This window comes from Aegilops tauschii, chromosome 1 (genome assembly GCF_002575655.3).
Source record: "Aegilops tauschii subsp. strangulata cultivar AL8/78 chromosome 1, Aet v6.0, whole genome shotgun sequence".
Taxonomy (NCBI): Eukaryota; Viridiplantae; Streptophyta; class Magnoliopsida; order Poales; family Poaceae; genus Aegilops; species Aegilops tauschii.
The window spans coordinates 159698956-159705226 of NC_053035.3; positions in this window are offsets into that span (position 1 = coordinate 159698956).

Genomic DNA, 6271 nt, shown 5'->3' on the forward strand with positions numbered 1-6271 from the left:
AGCCGCCCGCTCCGCCGCCAGCCTGATCCCTTCTGCTGCAAGATCCTCTTTTGCTTTCATCAGATCCAATTTTAACTGTGCCACCTCCGCGTCATGCTGGGCTTGATCTGCCGGGTCAACCGTGGCAGTTAACAAGGCCGTCATCTTATCTGTGAGATCCATCAGCACCTGAGCCGGGGAAGGCTCCGGGTTTTCTGATCCGGTAGCGGGGTTCTGAACAGGCTGCGCACCAGCCATGAAAACTCCGACCTGACTTGGCGGCTCAAAAAGGTCCGGAATACTGTTGCCATCGGAATAACTCATGAGCCTGCCGTCTTGAAGTTGGTACAACGAGTTTGACTCATCAGCGGCCGACTCGCCGTCAGAGCCGGCGGCCGCCTCATCCCCAGACCCAGATGGATCGGAGGGCCTTCCATGGATGCATCCCACAAAAGCGCGTTTTAAGGCAGGCCGGGCCCGGGCGGGTCGTGCGCGCTGAGCCGTTTCGATGAGATCGGCGCAGAGACCCGGCTCGCGGCCCGGCTCACCAACCTTGCCAATGAAGACATGAATTCCGCCAAAGGGGACCCGGTACCCGTACTCCACTGAGCCGGCGTCGGGGCCCCAGTCCGCGTCGTCGATGTAGAGCCTGCCGCGACGACTCTTGGTCATCCGGCCCACAGCGTATCCCTTGAGCCCTTCGAAGCTGCCCTTCAAGAACTCAAATCCACGGTGGGCGCCAACTGTCGTGGAATTGTCACGGCAGATGTCCTTGGGCTAGGACTTAGTCGTGGAGCCATCACAACTAGGAAGCTTGAAGGGGTTATGCGGGACAAGGAACACGAGGGTTTATACTGGTTCGGCCCCTTACGGTGAAGGTAAAAGCCTACGTCCAGTTCGAGGTGTTATTGACTAGGGTTAGGATCGCCAGGGAGCTAAAAACTTATCCCGGCTCTCGGAGAGATTGTTGTCGCCCCAAAACCGCTGCCGGGTCGTCCCTTTATATAGGGAGGCTGACGCCCAGCAGCCCTTAGAGTCCTGGCCGGCTCATAAGAGTGTCCGGCTCGGGCTCTAAAACAATACTTGCCTTACACTACAAGTCTACTATAACAATGATTGTAACTACGGGCTTTAAGCCATATCCGGGTCTCAGCCCATCTCTAGCCCATTATCCTGAAACTTAGCTCCGGGCTTCTGGTAATGATCCTTGGAGTAACCCGGCCCTCCTGGCGGGTGACCCCCAGGTCTATATCCTCAACAAAATTTGAATTCAAAGTAAAGGCAAACAACAAAAGTTTTGAAACACTAAAACTAAAATGTTCGAATTGTGGCAAATAATCCATACTAAATATTGGTGAAGAAACCACACTTCTATAAAGTATTCTAATGCACTAAAACAAATAAAACAACAACTAAACCTATTATAAATGCGCTTTTGAAATTTATAAAAATGCGAACTTAATATTTTAAATACAAAAATAATATTGTGGCAGTGGGCTAATTTGCAACCTCAATTTAGGTACTGGTCTTATAATCTTACAACAACTAAAAGCTAATAATACTAAAAAGACAACATAAATGCAAAATTAAAACAAACCAAAAAAATAACTAAAAGGAGACCCCCCACTTGGCCACGGCCCAGCTGGCCTCTAGGCTAACCAGGCCGGCCCAGCCAGTCCCCCGCCTCCCCGATTAACCCCACTCCCCCGTGACCTAACCTACCCATGCCCCCACTCGCCCCCCCACGCCTCCCTCGTCTCCCACACGCGCCGCAACACACTCACGCACGCACAAGGCAGTGCCCCGTCCCGTGCGCCTCCTACCCTCCCGGCCTCGCGCGTCCCGCCGGCGACCTCGCTGGAGCCCACCTCGCCGGAGGCCCCGTCGTAGATCTGGTCTCCCTCCGTCCCCTGATGCCTGCGCCTCCCCCTCTCCCATCCTCTGCGCCCCCCCCCCCGATTGGATCGGGGGGATCGAACCGCCGCCGCCGCCCGGAACGCCACCGCCGCGCCCTACCTCGTCGACGACCACCTCGCCGGACTGCCTCCACTCCGTCTGCGTCGTCTCCGACCTCCACCTCGCGCCCCACTGCCCCGTCCCTACGCCTCGCGGTGAGGACCCCGGTCCTCCTCTCTCCCCTCTGTCCCCGTGCACGCCGACCACGCTCACCACGACCCCGCCGCACCCACGGCCGCGCCTTCGCGCACGCGCCTGCGTGCCGGAGCTCGCGCTCTGGGCAGCACGCGCTCACCCCACGCCCGGTCCCGCTCCCGTACGCCCATAGCCGCGACCGCGTCGCCCTGCTCCGACTCCGCCAACACGCTCCGGCCGCCGCTGGCCTCGCCCGTATCGCTACGCGCCCGCCTGCGCAAGGCCGGGCCGTCGCCACGCCCCGGTGCTGCCCCGCCGTGGCCTCGCCGGTGCCATCTCCGGCGCCCGGCGCCCCTCCGTGCCCACTGGCCCTCGCCCTGGTTGGGCACCTCCAGCGCCCCACCGCCCGCTAACCCGCATCGGCCCCCTGAGCCTTTGACATGTGGGGCCGCCCCCAGAACGTTTAAATAAAGTGAATTAAGAAAATTAATAATAATAACTAAATAAAAATGTTAATCAACTAATTAATTGATTAATTGTATTTAATTAACCTAATTACTAACTAACCTAATTAACTACTGTTAATTAATTAGACAGCCTATGACATGCAGCACCCATAGAAATTATTCACTGGTTGACCTAGTCAACAGCTGATTGTACTGTTGACTTTGATCTGGCCCCACATGTCATTGACTGTGGCTAGCAACACACTAGGTGACAAAAGTAAATTTACAGTTTTAATTGCGAAATTAATAATAAATCCAGATATTTCAGAAAATGTTTAAAACTTTGAAAATTAATATAAAATAAACCGTAACTCGGATGAAAAAACTTTGTACATGAAAGTTGCTCAGAACGACGAGACGAATTCGGATACGCAGCCCGTTCGTCCGCCACACACCCCTAGCATATCGAACACGCAACTTCCCCCCGGTTCACCTGTCAGAAAACGTGAGACACTGGGAATACTTTCCCGGATGTTTTCCCCCTTCGACAGTATCACCTCCTGCCACGTTAGATCACCTCTAGCACCGCGTATTGCCATGTTATGCTTTGTGATGCTTTGATTGCTCTGTTATTTATTGTGTCCCCCCTCCGTTACTTCTTTCCGGTAGACCCCGAGACCGCTGCCGGTACCCCTGTGATCGACTACATCGACGACGAACCCTTCTTGCCAGAGCAACTAGGCAAGCCCCCCCTTGATCACCAGATATCGTCTATTCTTCTCTATACTGCTTGCATTAGAAGAGTGTAGCATGTTACTGCTTTCGGTTAATCCTATTTATTACATAGCCTATCATTGTTGCTACAGTTGTTACCCTTACCTGCTATCCTACTGCTTAGTATAGGATGCTAGTGTTCCATCAGTGGCCCTACACTCTTGTCCGTCTGCCATGCTATACTACTGGGCCGTGATCACTTCGGGAGGTGATCATGGGTATATACTATATACTTTATATACATGACACATGTGGTGACTAAAGTCGGGTCAGCTCGTTGAGTACCCGCAAGTGATTCTCATGAGGGGGCTGAAAGGACAGGTGGCTCCATCCCGGTAGAGGTGGGCCTGGGTTCTTGACGGCCCCCGATTGTTACTTTGTGGCGGAGCGACAGGGCAGGTTGAGACCACCTAGGAGAGAGGTGGGCCTGGCCCTGGTCGGCGTGCGGATACTTAACATGCTTAACGAGATCTTGGTGACCATTTGGTCTATACGCACTAACCAACTACGCGGGAACAGTTATGGGCACTCGACGTCGTGGTATCAGCCGAAGCCTTCGTGACGTCAGCGACGGAGCGGCGCACGCCGGATTGGACTGGAACGCCTGCTAGGCTAGGTCTGCTTCCGGCCGCGTATGCAACGTGTAGGTGTGCAACGGGCGATTGGCCCAGACCCCTGCGCGCATAGGACTTAGACCGGCGTGTTAACCTCTCTGTTGAGCCTAGGTGGGGCTGCGACGTGTTGATCTTCCGTGGCCGGGCATGACCCAGAAAAGTGTGTCCGGCCAAATGGGATCGAGCATGTTGGGTTATGTGGTGCACCCCTGCAGGGAAGTTTATCCATTCGAATAACCGTGTCCCTCGGTAAAAGGACGACCCGGAGTTGTACCTTGACCTTATGACAACTAGAAGTGGATACTTAATAAAACACACCCTTCCAAGTGCCAGATACAACCCCATGATCGCTCTCTAACAGGGCGACGAGGAGGGGATCGCCGGGTAGGATTATGCTATGCGATGCTACTTGGTGAACTTACCATCTACTCTCTTCTACATGCTGCAAGATGGAGGCTGCCAGAAGCGTAGTCTTCGACAGGATTAGCTATCCCCCTCTTATTCTGGCATTCTGGAGTTCAGTCCACCGATATGGCCCTTTACACATATACCCATGCATATGTAGTGTAGCTCCTTGCTTGCGAGTACTTTGGATGAGTACTCATGGTTGCTTTTCTCCCTCTTTTCCCCCTTTCCTTTCTACCTGGTTGTCGCAACCAGATGCTGGAGCCCAGGAGCCAGATGCCACCATCGACGACGACTCCTACTACACCGGAGGTGCCTACTACTACGTGCAGCCCGCTGACGACGACCAGGAGTAGTTTAGGAGGATCCCAGGCAGGAGGCCTGCGCCTCTTTTGATCTGTATCCCAGTTTGTGCTAGCCTTCTTAAGGCAAACTTGTTTAACTTATGTCTGTACTCAGATATTGTTGCTTCCGCTGACTCGTCTATGATCGAGCACTTGTATTCGAGCCCTTGAGGCCCCTGACTTGTATTATGATGCTTGTATGACTTATTTATGTTTTAGAGTTGTGTTGTGATATCTTCCCGTGAGTCCCTGATCTTGATCGTACACATTTGCGTGCATGATTAGTGTACGATTGAATCGGGGGCGTCACAAGTTGGTATCAGAGCCGACTGCCTGTAGGAATCCCCCTTTCCAACTCCTTGGCCGAAGTCGAGTCTAGTCATTGAAAAACTTTTACTAACATGGCTGTGCGGCTTACGGGCCCACGTCGCCATTGGGTGGTATTAGGATCTTTTACTCCTCGTCTATACCCTGGGACTCTGATCTCTCTTCTATTCGGGTTAAATGATTTTGCTAACTCTAACTCTAGGTTCTCGTAATTACTTCCTTCCGGAGAGCCCGTCACTCTAGATGATTGCGTGGTGCATCGAAGGATTCCGAAGATATCCTCCGATGTTCTCTCGAGACTTTGTGCCCGTTGCTTTTGCATTTCCCTACCACCAAAATATCCCTATGAATAATACATACACCTGTCGTTCTTATTTTTATCCCAAGATGATCTTGCTATTAGAAGATACCCCACGATTCTCTCTATTGTTCCGAGAATACCTTGTGCCTACTGCCTTGCAGTTCTTTGCCACCTGAATACCCCTATGGATAATTTTCCCGCACTTATCAAGTACCAGCTCATCCCCAGTTGATTCATGTATTTCAGAAAGGTCTTCGAAATAGTATTCGATCTTCCAAAAATCCTCAGCAGCTTATATCTCTTGAAATTCTTGCTTGCTGCATTATGGTTAATCCCATAAGTAATCTTATTGGCATCCTTTGTCACTATCATTTTGAGTCCATTGATTCCATAAGTTGTGAATGCTCGCGATACTCAAACAGATCCTAGAATTCATTCTTCTGGCTCAGACGTCATTTCAAACATGAGCTGGATCTCGATCAATCAAATTGCCATCGATTGTACCCCTAAGGCTATTGAACTTATCCATCCCTAATCAGAGCATTGCTTCTGATCCATTGTCTTGGAATTCATAATTCCTTTGCAATTGAGCTTTGAAGTAGTCAGTTGTTTCTACAAACTGATCTCCTTGCATTCTCTGTTCTTCTGGTTGAGTACCGATGCTCACCTCAGATCCCTTGTGGACCATCAGATCCTTTGTTGGATTTTATCCAACAGCGTCCTTCATATTCAATAACCTTGTGAGCCTTCCCTCAGATACATAATGCCTTTGGTAAATTGTATCCTCTGCTTTCTCAACCATGCTCAGCTTTCGAGCTTGTGGTATTTACTATTGAAGCTTGTGGTATATGTTTCCGCGATACCCTGATGGGTTGAACCTATGCCTTCCTTAATATGTGTGAACTCAAAAGTTTTGACGAGTCATACTCTTCTGGTAATTGGCCAGATAAAATTTCAACACTACAACTTCTTCGAAAGTGAGAAGTGAAT